At 39.0% G+C, this 27,604-nt stretch overlaps 1 protein-coding gene across 2 annotated transcripts in view; it reads right to left on the bottom strand.

Annotated features, from left to right (window-relative positions):
• LOC122788277 (G protein-activated inward rectifier potassium channel 1-like) overlaps positions 1 to 27,604 on the bottom strand; it is a 651,334-nt gene that overhangs the window by 56,531 nt on the left and 567,199 nt on the right. The window lies entirely within an intron of this gene.

The following is a 27,604-nucleotide window of genomic DNA, read 5'->3' as shown; positions in this document are numbered from 1 at the left end:
GGGGTATTAGGGCAGAGGAGAACTGTATTTAGGACAAAGTTCAGGGGTCAGCTGTCCTGCACATAAGCTGTAAAGGAGCTCAATCATCAACTACTGATGCCATGCTAGTTCAGTACCAACGCTGATTTACAAATGCCTATACTGTTTTTTGGTCATGGCTGATCAATACCAGCACCGATTTACAAATGCCGATAACGCATTTGTGGTCATGGTTGATCAGTACCAGTGCTGATTTATGAATGGCGATACTGCATTCGTGGTCATGACTGATCTGTACCAGCACTGATTTATGACTACAAATACTGCATATGTGGCCATGCCCAATCAGTACCAGCACTGATTTACGAATGCCAATATTGCATTTGTGGTCATGGCTGAATCTCTCACTGAGGGTGTGAGCATTTGCAGCAATCTGCTTGTTACAGATGTAGCAAGCAGGTTGCTATGTTTACAGAAGCAGAGAAGAGCCTTTTTTGTTTTCTTAACTTTGAGAAGTCCTTTTCAACTTTAAGTTGAGGGGATACCTGTTTTGGGAATTTCACAAGGCAGAAAATGACCCTCATTTGCTTCCTGGGTAAAGCCATAACATCATGGGATGCATGGACCTTGCACCTGCAGAAAATATTATTTTGTAATGTTTGATTAATGTTTTCCTGTTTCTCATTGCAATTATGTACATTATAAAATGTGTTATTGTAAATATGGATTGCATTTAATATGCTACCTTGGAGCTTTTCTTCCTGGGCCTCCGCTGAAAAAGGACAACTGTGCACAGTCAGACTTTTCAGGTAAAAAAATGTCAATAAATAAATAAATGAGTATGTTTAAACATTTTAGCCAATAAGCAAAAAAAAAAAATATATATACAAATTTGATCCACTGTCAGTCATTAAACTATACTCTAAAAATATACCAGCAGTTATACGTGCAAAGGAAGTGCAAAAGGAAACAATACAGAACACCTTTCCTGGCCGCGTACAAGTGTTCAAAACTCAGGTAGATTCAGCTCGGTCTCACTCCCTCTTTCTCACTCCGTGTGTGTGTGTGTCTGTCTCTCTCTCTAGCTCTCTCTAAAGCACTGGATTTACTTTTTAGATCACATTTGTCAACTTCTTTTTATTCTAGAGCTGTATCTTCTAGTGTGTAATACTTAATCTGAAAATATAAAACAAACAGAAAAAAAAACAGGCAAACACACACAAACAGGTTATGCCAGGTCATACATATGGTGGTAAGGCTCTACGCAGATTCTTCTTCTCTCTCTCTCTCTCTCCACATTTTCTTTGCCTTATACTTAAAGCCAATGAACAACCTCTTGACAGCTTACTTTAAAGACTGCTCACAGGCAGTATTCGGGGTTCACAAGCAGCATTCAGGTGGACGTTCCATAACTTATATATGCAAGACAAAGTTTATTGCAGAGTCCATTATTCTAACAGTTCCACCCTAGACATGGCCATAGTAAACAATAAATGGGGTACAGTAAAGAATAAGAAAATGTATTTTCAACAAATATTGTTGAACATGCCTGCAATGGCAGCAATGTTCGAGCAAAATCTGACATTAAGAAGTCTCAGTTCAAAGACAGAGTGGTAGGGTACTGGGATGTAGTGTTAGGGAGGGAACTGAATTGCAGCTCTACAGACTGATTTCAAATTATATTGCGCTTGAAAAGAATTTTTAAAAAAGCCAAGCAAGTGAGTGGAAGTAGAACAAAATATGCACAAGGTTATGCAAAACTTGGTGGCCAAGCTTTACTAAGATCTTCTGTTGTCAACACCTATAGGGTTCATTACACAACACTGAAGCAACTGAAGCATGTTATAGAACCACACAACAGTGATGGCCAAATGTCTGAAGCAAATGAAGCATTTTATAGAACCACACAACAGTGAGGCCAAATGTCCGAAAGTTAAACTGTGTAAAGCAAAACATCTCAAAAGGAACCGTGTTAAGGATGGCAAGATCACAAACAGTGGCATGTAAAACTTCTAATGTGTCAACACCGTGACTTCTAAATACCACTGTGTCCATGTTTAAGTGGAGCATCCAAGGATTCGTCCACATAAAATCACTTTAGCTAGCAGACTGAGGAGACTCTCTCTCTATGGGAGAAATAAAAACACCTTGTTGATATTTCAACTAATTTATTCAGTTAAGTAGGTAGATGGATAAGGGTTACTTGTCCATTTACCTAATTGAACAGAGTGGCACAGTGGATAGCATTGTTGCCTCACAGCAAGAGGTCCCTCTGTTTGATCCTTGGCTAGGGTGTCTTCTGTGCAGAGTCTGCATGTCTTTCCTGTGTTTGTGTGGGTTTCCTCCTACATTTCAAAGTAGCAGTAGGTGGACTGGACACTAAATTGGCCAAAAGTGTGAGTCTGTAAAATGGAGGAACTACTGTGGCAGGGCTAGCCACCTGGTGGTGTGAACCTTGGCTCTAGATAATTGTCACTGGTGAAGTGGCACCCTGGGGTTGTGGGTGGATGGAAACATTAACAAGTCAGGGGGGCTAACCCCTGCATCTCCTACACTCTGTTATTTAATTATTCTGTCTCCAGAGTCAGACATCTTCTGAGTTAGCACAATCTCCAGTTTCAGACGGACCGTACCACTTCACTAATTTCTGAGACTGTGCGGCCTTAGAGTTAGAATAGTTAAGTAAAAGGGTGTGAGCCAGTGCAGGTGACATACCCCATGTATTTAGGCTCTGACACAGATCGTAACCTTCAGAACTGCATTTTCAAACCTGAATATGATGGTTTCATGATATTGTGCTTCGGTAGTTTCTGATTTGGGGCTTTTGGTCACCATTATTTTTCAGGTCAGTAAGTGTGCTTCAGTGTTATATAGTGAATACTGCATCTTCATATCTTATTTCCTGACTCCCTTGTACTTTTAGCTGCAGTACAGTACAGATAGAAAACCTCTGTGCTTTATTAAGCAAACATTTTGCTAACCTTTCTGGTGTTTGTATATCAATGAATAAACAATACTATTACTTATATTTACTCTATGCATTTGTTTGAGTAAATGTGACTGTCGTAATTACTCAGTATAACAACTACAATTGTGTGTGTGTTCTTTTTAATATCTCACAATTCAAGGGTGAGAAAAGTTAACTGCTGGTACAGTTTCTTCTCACTAATTTGTCTTTGTAGTATACATTTCCACCATCTTACACACACACACACACACACACACACACACACACACACACACACACACACACACACACACACACACACACACACACACACTCACCAAAATATATACCACAACCCCCATTAAACATCAAAACAGTCCACTTAACATGCTGTTAACAGTGTCCAGCTGAGCTTCAACCTTTCATGTTCAAATCCAGGCAGCACCATTGTACACTTAGACTGGAACCCATATAAGCCAATATAAACAAAGCAGTATTTTAGACCATCCTCTCAAAAATATTCCCTTCAAATGGTTTGCTTCTCCAGATACCTCACTCCAGATGCCCACATTACTTCCCCCACTTGACCTTGGAAAGAAGGGGGGAAATGGGTACACATCCACTGGAATGCCTTTTTTAATACAGGAAATGTCAAACCAGATTACCTTGCAAGTACTATTGGCTCACAATGACAAACTTAATAAAATGAAACAGAATGGAAGGGATGACTTCCTCTGTCATATAGGACATACTTCTATAAGGTGCAGGCTACAACCAGTGGGCTATGGCTGACCAAGTTTGCAGATGACTGCAAGCTGGGTGTGGTCATCAATTCCCTAAGTGATGTGGACATCCTCCAAGATGGTCTCACCTAAACAAATGGCTGGTGCCAGAAACATGGCCTCAAGCTGAATGCCAAATATTACATCACCATCTCCTTTGGGGAGAGTGATGTCCCCACATATTATCACATTAAGAACAACATCCTAAGTATGCAATCATTAGTGAGGGATTTGGGCACCCAGGTTGATAGCAACCTCACTTTTGACCACCATGTTGCTTCCGTTGTACGGAAAGCTTTCTACATGGTCCATCTTATAAGTAAGAGTATCTCATCCAGGGAAAAACATGTCATAACATCCTTGTATTATTTCCTTATAAGGCCAATTATTAAGTACAATGCCCCCTTCGGCATGTACATCACAAAGCACATGCAGCAGCTGGAGAGACGACAGAGGTTCCTCACAAGGAAAATCCAGGGGCTCAAACATCTACCCTACACAGATAGGTTAAAATCCTTGTCCCTCTACTCAGTTTCATACGGATTTCTCAGAGGTGATCTCTGTCTGACATACAAAGCAACCTCAGACCTCACCTTGCTTGGGACTGCTACATATCCACAACTCAAGCTTCACTCCAGTAACCCGTACACGTGACCTCAACATAGTCTGTGATATCAGTAGAACTTGTTGGCGGGACAGATTTGTGTCCCAGAGACTCCCCCATCTGTGGAATAGACTCCCTCTTCATGCCAAGCAGAGTACCTCCTTATTCCCTTTTAAGTGCAACCTGGATAACTGAATAGGAAACAAAAAAATAACACCCCGGGATTCCACCTGTCTCCTTGCTGGACAGGAGCTTTAGGTGCAGACTTGTGTAAACATGGGCTAAACTCTTGGCTAGGCTTATAAGGGCCTCAGGGCCAATAGCCTATAACTTCCTATGATCCTATTATCTTATGATCCTATGACTTGACAGCAACAAAGAGGAATAGACCAGTGTCCCCAGGATCCTTGCATAAAACACCCCTCAAACTCCCAACCGCTACTTAACTCACTTCCTCTTCAATCCCACACTGCTCTCTGTCAATCATCCCTGTCCCCTCCATATTTTGTACAACTGTTACCTCAATAAAGCTAGATATACACACACACACACACACATATATATATATATATATATATATATATATATATATATATATATATATATATATATATATATGTATAGATATAAAATCTCAGCCATGATGAACAAGCCCAAATACCAACTGTCTTCCACAGAAACAGCAATAACTAGCAAAATTTTGAACAGCCACCCTTGTTTTTATGGCGGCATTAGATGTTTTAAGATCACATGTTTTTATAAAAAATAATATAATACAGGAAGTGACATGAAGAGTTAGATGGATTCTGATGAAGTCTGGAGGATTGTCGGACAAAACCACTTAACATTTTTATTTTTTGTAATAAAAGTTTTTTATACATGGTATCTCGTCGAGGCATTTTGTGAAGGTGGCTGAAAAGCCCTGGAATTATGTAATGGTTGATATAATGAATTTCAGTTGTTACATAATTTGACAAAGTAACCAATGCCGCGGTGGTATGGCAGTAGCGTTGTTACCTCACAGCAAGAGGTTTTCCTGTTCAATTCTCGGCTTGGCTTGGGTGTGCCCTCTTAGTGGAGTCTGCATGTCCTCGCCACGTTTAGGTAGCGTTCAAAAGACATGCATGCGTAAATGTGTGTGCCTTCATTGAAGGTTGGGTGTCGAGCTGGCACCTCAGTGTTTCGTAAAAATCTACTGCCAATCATTAGCGGACCGGAGTTGCACTGTGGCGACCCTTTACCGGGAAAAAGCCGAAAGACAAACTACAATATAATTTGACAAAGTTCGCCACCTGGGGGGGTGCAGCATTTCATCACGCAATGAAATGTGTGTAGTGATAAATTACATAACAGTCACATATGTATATATATATAATAAATGTGTGTGTGTGTGTGTGTGTACATGCATGTGCGAGGACAGGGCCATGGACCAAGCAGACTGTAACCAAACTACATTCACTGAGACTGTTTCAGCCTGGCTCAGTTACTGCTGCTGCCATAGCATGCCAAGTAGGCGGCGTATTTGGATAAACAGAATTTAATGTTAGTCTTGGTTTCCATGGCTGTAACTGTAGTCTACATTCAGCTAAAGCCTAGCAAAATACACAGGTCTACGGAATCTGTATTTTAATCAGTGAGTGTGATGTTCCCTCTCCACAGAAGCATGCTCTTGCCATGTAATTACTATTATAGGTTATAGTAACAGATGCCCGGAAGAATTTGTATTACAGCTATGAGAAATGTTTCATCTGATTATCAGTGCTGTCTTTGTTCAGCAACCTCACATTTATTGAAGAGCTTCTTGAATTACCTACAACTTGACAGTGAATTATTCTGTGTTCTCATAAACAGTCTGCTTATAACATAGAAATTATTCTTCAGTGATGTTTTCTCAATTTGGCTCTAACAGCTCTAAAAAACAAGCAGTCTGAAATGCTCTAAGAAACAAGGCTTCTGGTGTAGTAGTTCTGTAGATATGCAGCTATTTCTTGCTGTTCATTCCTTTGCTCCTGCTGTGTTAGACCGGTCTTGTAAAAAAGCTGATGCCAAAGATATGCAATGAGATTTGAGCCAGTTGACTGATGAATAGCGTACATACATACAGGCGAGACAGACACATGCACACACACACACACACACACACACACACACACACACATGCATGCACCCACATGCATACACACACACACACACAAACAACACAGATATACAACCACACATGCATGCACCCACATGCACACATACATGCACACACACACACACACACACACACACACACACACACACACACACGTGTGTGAATGACTTTTCATGCATGCATATGAATGTATCTTCCTACATCAGGCAACAAAGGGGAATACATTATCATAGCACTTCCTGGGACCTATCTATCTTCTATTGCTCTGTTGCCTTATGTTTAGATTCCATCAATTTCTAACCTTCATTCAGACACTGGACATATGTGCAAGTCTTTTAACCATTTGCCCCATTAGCTTATTATCCCATCTTCAGATGCCTGACTCCATGCTTCTTGTTTTTAATTACAACTTAGCAGAGGCCTCTCCTGCTCTGTACTTTAAGATGCCAAACTACTCCCTCCAATCAAGACCTTGTCTTGACCATCATAGTAAATTTTGAATAAGGGAATACAAGAAAGCTTCAGTAATATAAGAATGTTTAATTGAAGAACTCCCTGTACAAAGAGGATGGAACAAACACTACTTAAAAGTTAAAACAGAAGTGTGGGTCATTTGGTCGGGTAACAATAGTCGATAATTTGAAGATAATAGAGTGCTGTGGCTTATGGAAATTGATGGAAATTTTGTGGATCCTGTCAAATTATCTGATGGAATTACATTTGCCATCTTTCTCCCCATGTCCCTATTTAATTCTCTGTGTAACAGCAGTGTAAATAACAATAAACACTATCCCTCCAGTCTCTGGACTCATCTGTTCATTTGTTTCCTACACATAGCACTAACACTTATATCTCATTCCAAGGTGACTTCCATCAGTTTCCAGGACTCTTTCCCTTCCACATAGCATAGTAATTATAATGAAATTCTAACCAAAATGCTACCATGCATAATATGAAAGTTATGAGTCCATAGCACCATTCATCCTAGGAGTAGAACATGTTTTTATCTGCAGCATAACATCTGTGGAGAGCACACGTGTAATGGAGAAAGGAGTGGTAGGTACACATCTGTACGCGTGTGTCAGTGCCCCTGCATGTACTCAAAATGGACAGAAGGGCCTTCTGAGCAGGCATTCCATTATTCTCCACTGACATGAACTTTCAGCACTGTCATCTACACCATTTCATGAAAAACAGACAGCTGGTTACAAAATATTCATCTTCCTCCCCTTTTTCCCAATGTACCTGACTAACTAAATATGCAACATCCATGTGATAAATTATATCATGTGATTTTTTTTTATGTGTGGTACTAGACATTTACAAGTTTATCCCTACCTTGTGAGGTGTAACAGAACCACTCAGGAAGCTTCTAGCTTGATACAGCATGCCGCTGGTCAAGGAATAAGAGAAAATTTCTGAAATGCTCAGATACCTGCTCAGTAAGGCAGCTAAATAAACTCTTTGATATATCATAATCTGCTGCTATATAGATTAACGCTAGCAGGGAAGTTCTTGGTACAATGTTATTGCAGGAAGATAGACAAAGACTTTATGGATCAGGAGCTCTTACTGATGCCAAAATATGTTGTTCACAAACAGAAAAGGAGCTGTTAGCCAAAGTTTTTAGTTGTCAAAAGTTTTGTGACTGTTCCCATGGTACAACAGTTGAAGTGTTTTTTTTATTTTATTTTATTTTATATTTGCTTACTGGGAAAGTCCGACTGGACAAAATGTTTTTTTTCAGCCCAGGTCCGGGGAGAAAAGCTCCACATTTATAAATAACAGTATGATACATATACAATGTACAGATACAAAGGTTGATTCAATCTCAGATACAAGCACAAAATGAAAAACACATGTTATACATTTCACTAATACAGTCATACAGTCTAGGTAGAAATACAAAGAATAGCAGTACTGTGACTGAAGGTAAAAAAACAAGCAGGTTAAGTGTACATATGTTTAGTAGGGTATACTATTCAAATACAAAAATAACTGGTTGTGTTCTTTTATTTGCCTTAAGACATCTACTTCCCAACCAGGGTTTGTGCAAGAGCAGGTCCAGGATTCAGATATGTGTGATTTAAAGATGGAAGTGTTAGTACTTGCTCTGATATTTAATGGCAGGAATTTCAAGTTTTGGCTATAAGTGCCTTTGTCCCCTTTATTCACACTCAGTACAAATGTAACTTCATCAGATACAAAACCTTACACACTTCCCCCCCTTTTAGATACAATTCAATTAATTAATCACAGTCAATTAACTTAAATGAATTAATTAGTTAAGTGTGCTCTCAAGTTAAAAACACATTAATATGTTCTTTCTTTAAAAATATATAGCTATGCATAATACATGAATAGTCATCCTATAAAAACACATATATAATAAACATTTTATCTATTAAGAAAATATATTTATAAATAATACAAATATTACATACTAAATTGCTTCTATATTCAACCACTTGTACCATTTTTATCTCATCTCATCTGCCTAGAGAAAGAACATACTAATGTGTTTTTAACTTGAGAGCACACTTAACTAATTCATTTAAGTTAATTGATTGTGATTAATTAATTGAATTGTATATAAAAAAGGAGGGAAGTTGTAAGGTTTTGTATCTGATGATGTTCCGTTTGTACTGAGTGTGAATAAAGGGAATGAAAGTGTTTATAACCTTACCCTGCCTGGTGTCTGGTTCTTTTCAAGGAGAAGGTATCCTGTGACATTTTGTTGGATTATTTGTTTTTGTGTTTTACTATTGTGAAGTTTTGGCTATACAATTTGAGTAAAGTGAAACTCCAGCTGCATTGTTAGGTTTATATTTAAGAAGGATTTGTTAGTGGAACGCAATACCCTGTTTTTGGACTAGTGTATTAGTAGATTTTGAAGTACTGGTGTTTTTTCTGGCTGACTTCATATTCAATGGGTGGAGGTAAATTGACTATAAGCAAGTAGATGTGGTAGTTCTAGCCAAGATAGTTGTTTTAAAGCAAATAATGATAGGATCTGAAATTTAATTCTATAACAAACTTTGCAATTTTATTACAGCAAGCTTTAAGTTTTGTTAGGCCAGATTTTTTAATATTTGTGAGAATTTGTGAGGCGTACAGCAGCATAGAGATAAGGTGGGTTCTTGCTATAGTGGCCTTTGAAGATTTGTTTAGAAAGTGCAGATTTCGCTACAGGGTTCCTAGTTTTTTGCAAACTTTTTTATTGTCTGTGATATGTGTATGTTGAATTTCATATTATGGTCAATGACCACTCCAAGTAATTTTGTTTGGGAAACTGGAGAAATAATTGTATGGTTTGATGATGATATACTGAATGGTGGTGGTGGGGGGGGGTTGTAGCTCAAGTTGGAGAGAAGAGCATGATTTTGTTTTGTTTAAGTTGTGCATTGTTTAGCTGATATTGCATTGCACTGAATGACTGCTGGGTGATTTTTTTGGAGTTTTAGTAGTGTTGGGGCAGTACAAATCAGGGTGGAGTCATCTGCATATTAAACTAAGGAGGCAAGTGGGGTGGTAGTATGAAGATTGTTAGTAAAGATAATAAAAAGGATAGGACCCAGAATAGATCCCTGTGGTACTCCCAAGTTTACAGGCAGTAGTGAATAAAGATTTTGTTGCCATTTTACAGCTTTCTGGCAACCAGTTAGATATTGTTAGATATTGTTGGAACTAAGTAAGTGCAGAATGGCTAAGTTTAATTTCCAAGAGTGTAGTTAAGAGTTTAGAATGAGAGACAGTATCAAACAACAAAGATGGCAAAAACTAAATTGCCTTCATTGTGACAGTGGTTAATAATGTTAGTAAAGTTAACAGGGGCAATGGTGATACTATGATTAGGACGGAAACCATGCTGAGTGTTAAATAGAAGATTTTTGGCGATTAGATAGTTTAAGATTTATGAATGTAGATAGTTTAAAATTTGGGAATGGATGCACCTCTCTAGTATTTTAGATAATGACGGTAGTATAGCTATTGGCCAGTAATTTGATAATTCTGTCAAGTTTCCACATTTATGTAGTGGGATGATATATGATACTTTCCAAATTTTAGAGACTTGTTGTTCTGAAATGCATCAATTTATTAATATGGATACTGGATGGGATATTGCTTCTGCAGTGATTTTTAGATATTTGGCAGGTAGATAGCACTAAGTGTAGTAGGTTTAAGCCTTTTGAGATATTTAACTATGGTGTTTATTGGGACAGGTTGGAAATAGAAGTTATTAAGATCAAGCGTTGGTAGTATGCGAATCTGGGTAAAGGAAAAGCAATTATTATTTGTGAGGGCTAGAAGGGATTCAGTGAAGTATCTTTTAAATTGTGAGGCTATGCTGTCTTCAGTATCAGTGAGTGTTGGGGGGAGTACTACTTTGTCCTGGCTGCAAGATTTTTTTGATGGCAGCCCAAAATATTTGTGGGTTTCTTTGATTTTTTGATTGGATATTGCTATAGTAATTTATTTTGTCCTAATATTTTTTTTTAGATTTATTTCGAAGTTCTATATATGTTTGCTAGTTGTAGTTTTGTCATTGAGCCATTTCTCCCAGGCCTTATCTCCAGTTTGTAACAGAGATCTTGTTTGTTTGGTTAGCCAGGGGGCATAACTGGATTTTATCCTTATTGTCCTTGTGGGGTGGAAAGATGTTTAGGATATTGAGGAAGGGTGAATTAAAGTATTCCACTGCAGAATCTAAAGGGATATTTTTGAATGGTGCCCAGGTGCATTTTTTTAAACTAGTTATGACATCTTGGGGGATACATTTTTCCTTATCTTAGATTTGGTGGTAAGTTTTTCTGGATTTATTCAGTGTCGGAGAATGCAAGATGGAATATGGTCACTGAGGCTGTCTGGGAGACAGCCAGAGTATAGGGATACATTTGGCCTGTTTGTAAGGATCCAGTCCAGGACTGAATGTTTGTTTGATATTTTGTCTACTCTAGTACAAGTTAGATTGTTTCTGAGAAACTGTGTAAGTTAATGTGGTCAGTGGGATTTTGAGAGCTACAGGACAGCCAGTCCACATTAAAGTCACCCATTATAATTGTTTCCTGAGGGAGGGATGTTGCTGTCCAATTCAGGATGTGTTCTAGAGTAGTCAGATTTTTCCCAGGTGGGATGTAGGCTCCTACTATGTTCAGATGTTTGTTTGGATTAACTGTTAGTTTAGTAAACAGTATTTCAGTGTGTTAACGTTTGGGAGGGTTAGGTTAAAATATATAAACTTGAGATTGTTTTGTACAGAAAGGTGATACCACCACCTCTTTTTTGTTGTCTATTTAACCTAGATACATATTGTATCCTAGGGAAGGATTTTGTTCCTAGAGATGTCTGGTTTTAGCTAGGTTTCTTTTATAAGGGCTATATCTGGAGTACATACAGTAAGGGTGGCATGCAAATCTTAAATTTTACTCATGATGCTTTTGGAATTTATATTAAGTAGTAAGTCAGTACTTTTTCAGGGGAGAGTTAATAGTTGTTGGGGCTGGGTTGGGGTGTGAAGATCTAGATGGGTTGTATTGGTTTGGGGTGAATATTTCCACTAAGTATGAGCTGTAATGCAATGTGAACTATACATTTTTAGTTTTTTGATATAAACTTTATTTCTGTGTAACATTATGATAAGATTATTGTGTGAGTAAGGTAAATGGTACATGGTTTATGTTTTTGGGATTATAGATAGTTGGCAATATTATTAAATTTGTATGTTTTAATTGTACTGGGTCTGAGAAGGAGGTAGTGTACATAGATTGTGTGTTAAGTTCAGTATGATAAGAGGTTATGTGAGCCATAATAGAAATAGCAGGATTGATGAATATAAAGTTATCATATTGCTTACTGCTTATGTTTCTGATCTAAGTTAAAATAATAATGTTATGGGCGGGTAGGAATAATTGTTAGTTGTGACTGAATTTTGACATGTGGAGGATTTAAAACTAGTATTTTGTCTGGTTATGACGTATTACATTAAAGATGTTAAGTAGCAGGTAGTTAAGTAAGAGGAGTGTGACATATGGGAGTTAGTATGATACAGAGTAATTGGATATTTGGAATGCTATAAATATGGGTTTTTCTTTGTTGTGGTTGGATTGTTTTAATTAGGGGGAATTGGTTATTTGGAAATAAGTTTAGGCATAGTAGGGGTGGGTGGGAAAAGGGGAGGGGGAGAGTGGAGAGAGCCCAAATAAAGAGAGGGTGAACAGTGTGGGTAGAGTGGGACCAGAAGAAAACAGTCAACAAAATGGTCTGAAGTTGAAGGCAAGTAAGGAAATTAAAGGAACTGTAGTCCCTTGGTAATTTTTAGTTTTAAAGCAAGCAGTTTTTATTTATTTGTAAACAATACTCTAGGGAAATTGTAACATACTGCATTAACCACAAAACAGCTATAGGGTATTTTTTCTTAATATTATACACTAGCAACAGCTACAAGGAAAAAAAATAGAGCCATAGTTAATTAAGATTGCTATTTTTCCCAACAACAACTAAGGGGAGAAAAAAAAAAGCTGTAGTAATATTGCCTACTGTTTTACCCAACAACTAAGGAAAGAAAAATATACATAGAGTTTATTTATCAAATTTGGGGTGGGTAGATAAAAGAGGTGCTGCTTGAATATTGTCCCTGATGGTGTGCTCTCCAAACATTCTAACAAGCCAGTTAAATAATCAGAGTCCCAACTGGGACCTACAGTGATTGTTGATGCTGTAATTTTCTTTTTTCCAGTACTTTATAATTCCCGGTCACTTCAAGTGAGTTCACTGAGTGCAGTTAAAAGAAATTACGGCTAAAATACTGCATATTTTAGGGATAGTTGCTAGAGCTTATCTACTGTAAAGGAAAGGTATGGAATTAATATGTTTGCTGTATCTACACTAGTAAAGCATTAAATAAACAAAAAAAAACTCTCCTCACTTACTCTAAGCATCTCTTTTGATACCTATAGCATAATATATTATATTTATATAAACTCTAGCACTATTTAAGTAAAAGGAACAACCATGACTTGCAGTAAAGTAGGGCGATATGCATAGAGATACAATTAGAAAACTTAATACTTTATGCAATTCTTATGGCAGCTATGGCATAATATATTACACGTATGGAAATGCTGTCAGTATTGTGTAAAGGAACAATGAAGGAAAACCCTTATGGAAAAATAAAGTGAATTTAAGCATATAGATTCAATTTAAAAGCTATAACTCATTCTTGTAGGATGCTAATAGCATTCTGGTTTGGTTAGGATAATCATGTGAACGACACTACAATCTTTAAACAGGTAAAACGGTGTTAAGTATCTTAAACGGGCCTGTACAGTATAAACATGAAACTTAGCCTTAAGGGTAATTATTAAAACTGATGCATAGTAGTTTTAGTAATATGGTGAGTTATTACACCACTGTTTCAGAGAGTATAGTGAGTTATAACATCAGCGTTTCAGAGAAGGCCTGTTAATAAGCATGATAACAGGTGGTATAGATTTAATATACACAGATATGTATCGTCACCCCTTATGTAAAAAGAAAAACTGGAAATATGAAAGAACAACAAATGTAAAATGCTATTAACATTATAAAGCTTGCATTTAAGTAGCAGGCAATTAAGAAACACTGAGAAAATAACAAGGGTACTTACATGGGGAGCTCACAGGACCACCAATGAGACGAGCAGTATCTGACTTATTATTTTTTTAAATGGTGCCCTTTCTTCAGCAGGGTTAAATAAAGTAACTAGGTACCTTATGGGGAGGGTGAAAGGATTACCTCATTGGTCAGGTGAGAACCGGTTCTTACAGGGGAATGAGTGAGTCAGTCAGTGTACTTGGGACCAGAAAAAAAAATCAACAAAATGGTCTGGTTTGAAGGTAGGTAGGAAGTTAAAGGAACTGTAGTCCCTTGATAAAGTTTAGTTTTTTAAGCAAGTAGTTTTTATTCATTTGTAATAAAGACTCTGGGGAAATTGCAACATACAGTAGTAATCACAAAACAGCTATAAGGTAATTTTTCTAAATATTATACACTAGCAACAGCTATAAGGAGAAAAACTTTAGCTCTAGGTAATTAAGCTTACTATTTTGCCCAACAGCAACTAAGGGGAGAAAAAATACAGCTATAAGCAATTTTACTTACTGTTTTACCCGAAAACAACTAAGGGGAAGAAAATACATGTAGAGTTTATTTACCAGATTTGGAGGGGGCGGTAGCTAAAACAGATGCTGCTTGAATATTGTCCCTGGTGGTGTGCTCTCCAAATACCCTAAGTAAATACCCAGGTAAATAATCAGAGCCCCAACCATGACCTACATTGAGTTTTTGATGATGCAAGTTTGTTTCTTCCAGCACTTTACAGTTCCTGGTCACTTGTGTGAGTTCACCAAGTGCAGTTAAAATAAATTACAACTGAAATACTTGATATTTTCAAGGATACTTGCTAGAGTTATTGTAATGGGGAGCACACAGGACCAGCTATGAGACAAGTAGTATTTGGTTTATTTTTTTAAAGTTGAATCAGACCAAAAACTACTCCAAATTTAATTAAAAAAAAAACATACAAAGCATATGCAAAATTTCACAGGATGCTATTAACTTTGTAAAATAGGATTTTCAAGTACACAACAAATGTGACAACAAAAATAGCTGATGATCTAATTAGAGTGCATCTGCAGAGTGTAAAGAAGACTTATTTTAGAAATATTTGGAAGTTAGCTTTGTCTGATAACATGCTAGAGGAGCTTGAACCATGTGCAAAAGGGTAAATTCTGAATTATAGAGGCTGTTTTATGTTATTATGCTAGGATGACCAGATAATATAGTCATTACATCAGTCATTCACCTTTACTTTTATAATGGAGATGAACTTTCTTGTATTTCAAGGTTTATTATTCAAAGGTGACAAGAGTTATTATTCGTACACGCCTGTGAGAAACCAACTTAAGTAAATCCCATACATCAGATCTAAACATAAGTAAGTGCAATGAAAAGGCTGTTTATGTTCTTTACTGGCTCAACACATCTGAGAAGGTAGAATAAATGGTGCAGAAATTAGTTGTCTAACATGCCCAGTACACAAAAATCAAAAATAAGAGCTACCAATTGCTATTCTTTGTTTTCCATGGATGAAAGTGCGAGTATTCTTCTTTCAGTACAAAGATATAGATTGTGTGTGTGTGTGTGTGTGTGTGTGTGTGTGTGTGTGTGTGTGTGTGTGTGTGTGTGTGTGTTGACTTCTACATCATATTTCCAGAAGATGTAATATTTAGTGCTACTTAAGTGTTTAAATCTCCCCTTGCCATTCATGGAACTACTGATGAAATTGGGTTATTATACACGATAACATTGATCTATGAGCAAGGAGTTTAGTAGGGTTGTGAATCAGTAGGACATCACACACTATCCTGCATCCTAGGCCACTCTCAAAGCCAAACAGCAAGTTGAACAAATGGTCCAGACAAACAAAAAAGGGAAAACCACAAGTGAAATGGATAATAGCCCAGATAGTTAAAAAAAATCATCAGAAAGTTGCTATTTGTCTGTTCTCAAGTATAGAACTACACAATTTCAACAGGTAGGTCTTTTCCCAGTACAACTGTAAACTGATAGATGTCTTAAATCCAGAACATCTGCTTCATTTTCTTTGCTAGTATCTGACAGGGAACAAACTTCAGTTGAACTGTTATAGGATAGGCAGATTAAACAAAAGTTTTTTTTTTCTTTGAGAGCTAATCCAATAATGATACAATTTTACAAAAACGAGGAAAAAGTATGGATGGAACTTCAAGCACACATAAGAAAAATGGAAAAACTGAGTAAGTTAACAGATTCAAATCATTATCAAATACGTATGAGTCAAGGCACAAACACTATCCTCGGGATACAATAAACTCCATGTAGGCTTCAGGCCTACACAGAGCTTACATGCTTGCACGGTGATGTGCAGCAGTACTCAGCAAGCAGCAGAGCACAATGCATATTCATGCCACACACTGCGTTTAAGTCAGGGTTCTTGGCTGGCAAAAGGAAACCATGTAAGCGAACATGGATAGCACTCCTGCTTAAATCAGAGCATTGACGGTCTGAGGTTTTGCGTGGAATGCCACAATGATCACCAGGGCTTCACAGATAGCTCTCAGTCTTTTAGCGCAAGACATCTGGACAAAGGCCAACATAATGGGGGAACAATGGCCTAGAAATAGGGACATATTTGTCCTATAGAAATGTGCTAGAATAACCAGGGAATTGTGTTAAGATACATGTTCTGAAGGATTTGAAGCCTGAAAGTCAAATGTATGCAATTATTAAGTCACATTAGTCCTGAGAGCATCCCAGTGATATGGCAGAAAGCCACAAATTTGATAAGGAACACATCTGGACATTCTGGTAAAATCTGGACAGTTGAGAGGTATGAATATTAAATATCTGTTCCAAACACAGTACAGGACAGATAGTGTGAAATCCCATTCCAGGCACTCTGTACAAACGTTGTGTAAATGATCTGTAAGGGTACATGGAGTGCCATGTAAAATATACACTCAGGGAAGTGTGTATATTGAATAGGGACATGCAGATGAATTGTAGGAATGAACACAGAGAAAGAGGACAGGTGAAACAACCTAATACACAGTAGATGAGGGCATATCAATGGAAGATGCTTGTAACAGCAACACCAATCACGTATTTATATGGTACAGAAGGGACTGCTCAGTGAAAATGTGGATTATGTGTCTGTCACACAAGGTGACATAACAATGGGGAGGAAGTGTGCGTGAGATAAGCATTCATACATAAAGAATGCAGAGAATATCTATCAGGGATCTGATATACAATTGGGGTAGGGTGCATATTGTTGTTGTTTGTCTTTTCGGCTTTTCCCGGTTAGGGGTCGCCACAGCGGAACTCCAGTCCGCTAATGATTGGCAGTTGATTTTTATGGTGCCGAGTTGCCAGCATCCGACGACCAACCTTCAGCGAAGGCACGCCCATTCACGCATGTCTTTCGGAGGCCACTTGACTGCGGGGAGGACATGCAGACTCAACATAGAAGGCACTCCCCACATACTAGCTGAGAATCGAACGGGGGAACCTCTTGCTGTGAGGCAACAATGCAACCGCTGTACCACCGTGGCTTAGGTAGGTAAAGCTGTGAAAACGGATTCACCTGAATATGAGTATAATCACAGCAGAGGTCTCCAGTAAGCAGGATACAAGTAAAGGCTCCTGGTTATAGTCAGACCAAGAGTGGATAACATCAGAATAATACCACCAGCAATCCGATGTCTCTGATAGAATGTATGTGATTTAGAGTGATAAGACATGATTCTGCACAAACACTTGTGTAACTATTATGATATGTCCACACTTTATGAGGGTAATCACACACACTGTACACTGTCCTGGCACTGTAACATCTGCTGTGGCACTGTAACATCTGCTGGAGGTGTTAGGAGGGACACTGCTATACCTGTATGTGACACTATGAGAAATACAGGCTAGGTGACTGGTGTGCATGGCATACACACACACACACACACACACACACACATATATATATATATATATATATATATATATATATATATATATATATCTAGAGAGAGAGAGAGAGAGCACAATCTACACTGTCACGAATGATATACATGCCATTAATGTTGTCAAACACGTATGTATATGGTGAGTGCATCACCAGAACAGGTAGCACACATGCATCTCTTAACAGCTTGCTGGATGTTCTGCACCATCAAACAATCATGTTTATGCCACAAAATATGACCAATAAGCTGTGTGACAGCTCACTGTGACAAAGGTGGTACACTTCAGTTACACATCAGTGTAAGATGTGTAGGGAGGTACATGAAGAAGGGTGCATTGTACCCAGTTATTGTTGTGATGAAGGCTGGGAACTATGGTCGTATTATGGCCTCTGATGTGGGTGTTCTTCACATACTCAGTAGTTGTGTTACATACAAGGGAGTAGTCATCACTGTGACCACATGCTGTTGGATGTTCCACTTACCATCTACCCTAGGACACAGGTTTCATAACTACTGGTCTGACTATACTGTGTGATATCTGGGTCTATGGTTAATCGTCAAAGACAATATCCATCAAACAGCTTTTAAGCAAACACTAACTATTGAAGTGCTTTTTGCCATATAGGCTGATCATCGTAAAGCCATTCATCGAATAATTATAATTGGCCATCTTCAGTACAGGATAGCAAACCTGATTTTTCCTCACCATAGTGCAATCTCAGAGTTGGTATATATAATTAGTGGGGGTGTGGAGGGTACAGCCCCTCACATAACGACTGTCCGGTGATAATCTAATCTTCCTATTGTGCTACTTCCTTGTAGATGGCCAACTATCAGTATGCGATAAATGGATTTATGATTATCAGCCTATATGATAAAAAGTACATTCAATGGTTAATGTTAGCTTAAAAGCCATTCGATGGATTTTGTCATCGATGATTAACCATAGACCTGTGATGTCCACATTATACGTGGGTCGTGTGCTTGTTTTCCTAATGTAACAAATCCCCCCATGTTTTCTTGTCATTATTTTTATTTTATTATTTTTTTATGTAGTTGACATTGTTGACCAGGATAGACCGACTGGGCAGAAGCCCTTTTCAGCAGAGGCCCCAGGAGAAAAGCTCTATGCATGTTTACAAACATACAGTATAAAAACTACAATCATACAGAAGACAAAAAGAATTATCTGAAGAATATATTCTAAATTATGTAGTAAATTGCATAGATACACTAAGTAATCTAAAAGAGGAATATAAAATATTGACATTAGAAATTACAAGCAATCATATATAATTGAAATTGACCATTACAAGCCATGTAAGTGTAGAACTAATTAAAAGAGTGTGAGGGACTCGTAAAGAGACAGGGATGGAGAAAAAAGAGGTTACATTTGTAGAAACTCAGGTAGGAGATCGTTGAGGGTTTATGTTACTTGAGTAGCAGTGAGGAGTTGAAAATTCACCCAGTGAGTAGAGATGACAGGAAAGAGGAGGATTTGGGAGGAACAGAGTTTTTCGGAAGAAAGAAACACACAAGGAGGGTTGTTACAAAGACAGGTTCAAGAGGAGAATATGCAACTAAGGAGACAGCCATGGTGGGTGATTGCAATGACAGATCCAAGAACTTTTAAGATAGTTTTTGATAGCAACCCTTTGAATTTTGTTGGTGAGTAATATTCTTGATTTCTAAAGGAAGTTTGTTCCAAGCTAGAGCAGGGAGGCAGCTATAAAGATTTTGGCCTGTTTTGCTTTTGCAGGGGTATACAGGGATGTCCATCACTTAAACAATGGACAGGAAAGAGCCTAGCAGACAGCCCTGATGTACAGACCTGATCACTGGACCTGAAATATAGGTCACTGGCCACATTTCAACATAGAGAGATGCCAGGTATGTCATACTATACCTCACAGCCATACCGAATTCCATGTTATTTACCAGTTTTGAGGTCAAAATAATGGGGTTCCATGAATTCCACAGTGGCCCCTTTAATTTCTGAATTTCCCTTTTTTTTTTCTTTTGCCAAATTTCTGCTGACATCATGTGTAGGGGAGTGCGCAATGATGTCAGCTTCATGACCAGACTACCAGTTTGTCGAAAATTGTCTGAGGGCTTGAGGGGGTGTGCACTACTCCATTTGTGTTTATCTATAGCAGCATGTTGCAGGTGAGCCATTCATGGTTCGTTACATATACATACTAGTAAGTGTGCACTTTCTTAGTGCAGCAATCGTCGGACTCAGACTCGGAGTCTCGGACCAGTCTCATCATCAAATCAATCATAAGACTGAGAAAAATATATCACCACCAGACCCAGTTCTTCTCCCAGCTCCTTCAGGTAAAACAAAGAAAAAAAAGAAATGTAATCATTACAAATGCTTAATGACTGTGTACTAGTCTGGTCTATCTGTAGCGCTTTTTTCCCCTCAGGTTGAGAGAGCTATACAAGCACTGAGCGACAGTGTATATTACAAAATAAAATTGAAAAAGCAGTTTGTGAAACTTGACTTGTTTCTTGGATGGTGGCTTTTTGTAGTTTGTACACTTGTCTTTCTTGGTAGTTGGTTGGTGGTACTCTACTGTTGTTGTTGTGTTCCCTACTTGCACTGCCAGGGCAGCCGGAGGCCTGAAGCCCTCTCTTCATATCTTCAACTGTCAATCTGTCTCTGTGACGCAATTACAAATACAATTTAATTTATTTACTCATAGCGCTATAATTTTCCCCACAGACTTGCAGAGTTAGGCTTGCTCAAGGGATGGATGGATTGCTCTGGGAAATACTTCATTTTGGTGCTTGTGCATACTTAGAAGCTACTGAACTGAGGGGATGGATCACTGGGGGAAATGTTTCATTTTGGTGCTTGTGCATACTTGAAAGCCATTGAGGGGCTGGATCACAGTGAGAAATGTTTCATTTTGGTGCTTGTGCATACTTGGAAGCCACTGAGCTGAGGGGATAGATTGCTGGGGGAATGTTTTACTTTGTTGCTTGTGCATACCTGGAAGCTACTGAACCGAGGGATGGATCACTGGGGGAAATGTTTAATTTTGGTGCTTGTACATACTTGGAAGCGACTGAACTGAGGGGATGGATTGCTGGGGGAATGCATAATTTTGGTGCTTGTACATACTTGGAAGCCACTGAACTGAGGGGATAGATTTCCTGGGGGAATGCATAACTTTGGTGCTTGTGCATACTTGGAAGCTACTGAGGAGATAGATTGCTGGGGGAAATGTTTCATTTTGGTGCTTGCGCATACATGGAAGCTACTGAGGAGATGGATTGCTGGGGAAAATGTTTCATTTTGGTGATTGCGCATACTTGGAAGCTACTGAGTGGATGGATCACAGGGAAATGTTTCATTTTGGTGCTTGTGCATACTTGGAAGCTACTGAAGGGTATTAAACTTTTGGTTTTTAGCTATGGGTCTGTTTCTCATAAAATTGTAGTTTTCAGGCAAGTCACTGGCAGTGGCAAATCCTTGAGGACTGAAGTCAGAAAATAATTGCAGACAGCAGAGATTACATTTGATTTTCAGACTTCATCCTTCAGAAAATTCATGTTATGCAAAATCTGTCAACAGTCGAAGTTTGGAAGAGCAGGATTTAAGAGCAGGATTTAAAAAGTGTCACTGAATTTCATAATTTCTGTGCCTTTGTTTGACCTCCCATTATTTGTGGATTTGACCAGATTTCTTGGTCAAAGAGATTGAGAGGTATGGCCATAATATCTGCAGTCATATAAGTAAATAGTTCTATGGAGCTGTATCTGTGCCTTCTGGCTTCTGCTGATTTTAATTTAACTTTACCCATTAGTGACTTTTGATGCGGTGCATAATTTTTACCTCATACCTCAATGTGTAATAGACTACTAGTAGTAGTTAATTTTATTTTTATATGAGAATTGTATTTTAGTTTTATACAAGTTTAGATGTTGATATAAATCAGTTTTCTGGTTATATTTTGTGTTGTTTAATATTAATGTAGAAAGCTGAAGTACAGTTCATTTTATTTTTATAAAAGAAATTTGTATTTTAGTTTTGCACAAGTTCAAAGTTTGATACAAGTTCAAATATTAATATAAATAAAACATTATTGTTCTTCTGTTTATTTTGTGTTTCATGATCATATTTTGTGTGTTCTTCAGTTTGCATTTAAAAGTTGGTATCCCACAATTCCATTGGAGTGGGTGGAGTTACATAATTGCACAAGCAAATTTTATGTTAATCAGCATGCAGATTTTTGACCAGTTGTACCTATATTTTCATGGGCCTTTGTCCAGATTTTTGATGTTTCCAGGTCGAGAGGTATGCATGATACAGTGGTCTACCCATTTGGAGATATAGCTGTTTATGGCCACATCTGACACTGCTGATTGAATTCCTCAGTGTGGATTTCTGTCAAATGTGTTGGCCTGGTCAACTTCCACAGGTTGATAGTGCTGTCATCATGCATGCTCTTGATGATCTCTTTGAGGACATCTATCAAATGTAACAGACATGATGTAGCATTAACTACTCACACAGGTCTGTTGCACACAGCTGAAATATTATTCAAAAAGGTCCATGATGATATGTTGGTCTACCTCACAGATGAGGAGAGTCAAGATGTCAGAGTCAGAGGGTGTCCCTCCAACTCGGATGCATGTTGATGTACACCCTTCTCCAGGAACATAGCCCATGTGGAGGGTGTGTTGAAGTGTGTATTCAACCATATCAAGAAGGTAAATGCGCTGAGTCATGCCATAGGTGATCTGTAATGTTGTCACAGCCTATTAATTTTGTGTGATAGGCTTTGATGAAGGTAAGACAGTGCATGCTGCCTATCTTGATCTGGCTTACGGTTTTGACATAATCCCCCTTGCAGGTATCATTGAGAAACTCTCCCAGCTGGGGATTAACCCTTACATCACTAGATGGTTAACCAACTGGCTCACTGACAGAATGCATACTGTGAAAGTTGGTGAATCAACCTGTACCAGTAGAGCTGTCACCACTTGCATACCCCAGGGATCTGTGCTTGGCCCTTTATTGTTTGGAATCTATTTCTTAACAGTTCAGGCTAAAGTATATGGCCTTTGGCTTACCAAGTTTGTGGATTCTTGCATACTGGGTGCAATCATTGAGTCCACCATGTAACATACTACAGGAGGGGCTAACACAGACAAATGATTGGTGCCAAAGCCACGTGATCTACAAATAAATGCAATAATATGTCTTTATGTTGTCCTTGTGAAAAGTGGAATTCCATGCTAATTACAGCATTGACAACAGTCTTGCTCTACCAAAATCCAGTGATGCAAGCACTAGGAACACATGTAGATAGCAATCTGAACTTCAACTACCAGTTGCCACACTTGTATTGAAAGCTTATGTTGTGCACATCATAAGTCACACTATCATATTCAGATAGAAGGATTTTATAACAGCACTGTACTTCAACCTCATCAGAACAGTAATAGAGTGTAATGCTTTGTTTTGCAGGTACCTCACCAGACACATGCAGCAGATGAAGAGAACACAGGGGTGTCTCATCAAGAAATCACAGGGCCTACAAACCATGTCATAATGTGTGTGGATAGACTGAAAGCCATGTCACTGTAATCTGTATTGTATAGGATGAGGTGACTTCTGTTTGGCCTCCAGGCCAGTCTCTGACCCTACCCTAGTAGGAATAGAGCATATCCACAAATCAGATATAGCTGATGAAATCAGCAGTGTCTGTTGAGGAGAATATGGTAATAACAGTGTCCCACATACTGGTGTAAAAGGCCCTCTGTAATGTCAAGCAAGAGCACAAACACACGCCTAGCTGACTGCAATGAGAATAGAATCCTACCTATTTAAGTACACAGACTACAAAATTCAATATTTTATGCAACCACCATGGCACAAGTCTGACTTTGACAAGACTGCAGGTCAACTTATAGTAGATGACATCAGCAGGCCATGTTGGAGAGATGTTGGGAAGCCTGCATGAAATGGATGTGTAGGCATGTGCAAGTATCAAAATACTGTCAATCCATGACATTGGAGCAGTAACTGTAGGATATACCCTTCTACTTTTCTGTCTACCCACACACACACACACACACACACACACACACACACACACACACACACACACAGTTGGCTGCAGTAGGAACAGAACCCCTACCTAAGTACACAGACTATAGAACTCAGTACTTTATGCAAGTGCCATGGCACAAGTCTGACTTTTATAAGAGTGCAAGTCAACTTATAGTGGATGACATCAGCAGACCACATTGGAGAGAAGATGTTGAGAGGCCTGCATGGAATGGATGTGTAGGTATGTGCAAGTATCAAAATACTGTTAATCCATGGCATTGGAGCAGTAAATGTAGGATACACACTTCTGCTTTTCTGTCTAGACACGCGCGCACACACACACACACACACACACACACACACACATACAGCTGACTGCAGTGAGAACAGAATCCCTACCAATCTAAGTACACAGACTACATAACTCAGTACTTTACATAAGCACCATGGCACAAGTCTGACTTTTATAAGACTGCAGGTCATCTTATAGTGAATTACATCAGCAGACCACTGGAGTGAAGATGTTGGGAAGTGTGCATAGGTTCACAGCTTCATAGGTGGTTACTAGCCTAATGGCCCTAGGGTGTTTACAAGCATAGCTGTATAAAAACATAGTGGCCTTATTGTTAGATGGTTGTTGTTAGCAAGGCATTTTGTGATCAGCACCGACTGGCCCTGTCCATGAGGGACATAGGTGCCACCCCAGGGGTGAATTTATAATCACCCATCCAGTTGTCAAGGTTGCACTTGAACAGGGTCACTGAGGAGCACTGTTTCACATGCAATGGGAGCCTATTACACAGAGTGTCAATCGCCGGGAGAAGTATCTGTCTCCCCATGTTCTGTTTATGTCACAAGCTAGCTTGAGATCATTGGAGCAAGTTATTCTTGTCCCATTTGATTTGCAGATGTCCAGCATTTCCAGTAGGGCAGGGTCTGAGATTGCTATGTAGGCCAGACATACATCATCTCTCAGCAGCCTGAGTGATACTGAGTAAAGTGACCGGTCTTTCAGCCTTTCCATGTATGTCATGTTTTGGGGGCCCCGGATTCTCCCGGTCACAAACCTCTGTGTTTTCTCCAGTTGCTAAAGGTATCTGGTGAAGTACAGCCAGAAAGGAGCACTTTACTCGATTAGTGGTCAAATAACGGTAGAGTACAGCAGAGCTATGGCCTCCCTGGTCGTGGATGTGATGGCATTATTTATGAGGTGCACAATGTAGAATGTGTATCTCACCAGTATGGATGCATAGTGATTGAAATGTACATTGCTATCAACATGTGTTCCCAAGTCTTGCAACACTGTGTTTGAGCTTAGAGGGGTGCTATGTATATCATAATTAGCAGGGGTACTACATTGCCAAAGGAGACAATGACACATTTTTTGCTTTAAGGTTCAGTCTGTGAGTTTGGCATCAATAATTTTTCTGTCAGCTCTTTCTGTAATATGTTATCATTGGGGGACATTATATGATAGCATCCAGTTGAGTCTCATCTGCAAACTTGGTAAACCATAAGCCATCTACATTTGCCTGAGCATCAGAGAAATAGTTTACAAACAGTTGAGGGCTCAACACAGATCAATGTGGAATTCTACTGGTAAGGGATCTAGTGGTGGAGGTGCACTCCTCAACTTTGACAGTGTGTGTTCTGTCAGTGAGCCAGTTGGCTATCCATTTAGTAATGCATGGGTTAATTCCCAGATGGAAGATTTTCTCTATGATACCTGAATGGGGGATAGTTTCAAAGGCCTTGGATAACTCATCACAGGCAGTATGTCCTGCTATCCCTCATCCAGGTCTTTGGGGTCAGTATTAAGAAGTCTGCTAGGTTTAATAAGCAAGATCTACCTTTGACAAAACCAAAATAGGCCGGGACAAGTGTGTGGAAAGTCACCTATGTCCTTGTGGGTAAGGTCCATGCTGATTCCTTCCCTAGCCTTCCAGATACGGATTTTTAGGCTTATGGGTCAATAGTTCTAGTTCTGCATGTTAGCAGATTGATGTGCATTGCATATTACATATTTTATATTAATTTCTGTAGTGTAGGTGATATATGTGTAGAAAAAGTACTGAGACACCAGGATTACAGTGCTTGGTGGGAGGCAACACATGGCTGTGCAGTAAATATGTGACATATTGTTAGACAGGTCATTCAGTTTGTTAAGTTGTTACATGCAATGTCATGCCATACACAGAAAATGGACAGTAAACAGTAGTAATACATAAGAATATTTATTTTTCCATAGTGCAATGGATTTGCATGATGGTTGGCAAAGTGTTTGTGCATGTGAGACACACGTTTCCAATATTATCCATGTTTGCGTGTAGCTAAGCAGTGAGCAAATGTGAGCCACATAGCTAAAGTCTGAGAGTTAGTATTAAAATCTGTGAAACAGACCTGCTGCTTAACTTACTCTTTGGCAGCAGGAGTAAATGCATTGACACATTTCTGTTTGAGCCCAGACAATACTTGGTTGGAATCCAGGTGTATCCAATACTTTTAAAGACTTTTAAATAAGCATTGATAATGCAATGACATGAATTCTTTATAGCATTGCTGTGTGTTGGCATAGCACAGCAACCTTAAGAGGCATTGCACAGAGGTAACCTCAGCATTTTACCACTGCTCATCATCACTGCTCATTGGTGCATAATGCACACCTCCATGCAAACACAGATCCCAAAAAAGTGAAGGGATCCATTGCTTTTTCTGTTACTTATGTGTGTTGTATGTGGTTCTATTTACTGGCCAGATTAAAGGTGTTAAAATGGGGTAGATAGGAAAGTTGGAAGGGGGAAGAATAAAGGGAAAGCATTACAAAAATGTGTAGGAGGGAGGTAGGAAAGAACCATAGCTATCCATTTCTTTAACAGTGTCAACTGAAAATATATGCAGAACATTACTTGAATTTGGACTGTCACCTCCACAAAGAGGTATGACTACAATGCAGTCATGTTGTATAGCCAATTCGACCAAATAAAGTGCGTCAAGAAGACATGAGTGAAACGGAGAGCTATGTATGGGACATGTTTTTGTGGGACAGGTGCCCAATTTTTTTATTTCAGTAAGAGAGGGATGTTGGGAAAGGGATATAGGTATGTCTGGGTCTGGTAAGTTGGGTAGGTGAGAAAGCAATTGCAAACATACAAAACAATCAAGACAAGAGACAGGGACGGTGATGGACACAAAAGGTTGGAGGATGCCATGAGTGGGGTGAGGGAGGGGACAACGCAGGCTCATGCTTGTCAAGTTTAGAGATGGTGGGTATCGAGTCCTCACCCACTGGACTGTCATCACTGTCATCTGGTGGCTGGAGTGCTTGACATCTCCTCATCTTGCTATGGACCATGACAGAGATCAGCCTCTCCATCTGGCATAGGCATGCACCAATGGTGCTACTCACCATCCCTGGCAACTCACTGCGGGTGATGCAATCACCACCTCTGCCACTGCTCCTGAAGGGTACAGAGTGTACTACTGCACCAGCTTCCATGGCAGCAGAGGCAGTGCTGCCAGATTAGCTCCCATATGTGCTGGGAATTGGTGTT

This window comes from Protopterus annectens, chromosome 13.part0, assembly GCF_019279795.1.
Source record: "Protopterus annectens isolate FY-2018-M chromosome 13.part0, PAN1.0, whole genome shotgun sequence".
Lineage (NCBI taxonomy): Eukaryota > Metazoa > Chordata > Ceratodontiformes > Protopteridae > Protopterus > Protopterus annectens.
Note: the sequence above shows the minus strand (reverse complement) of the source record. Positions and strands in the feature narration are given on the sequence as shown.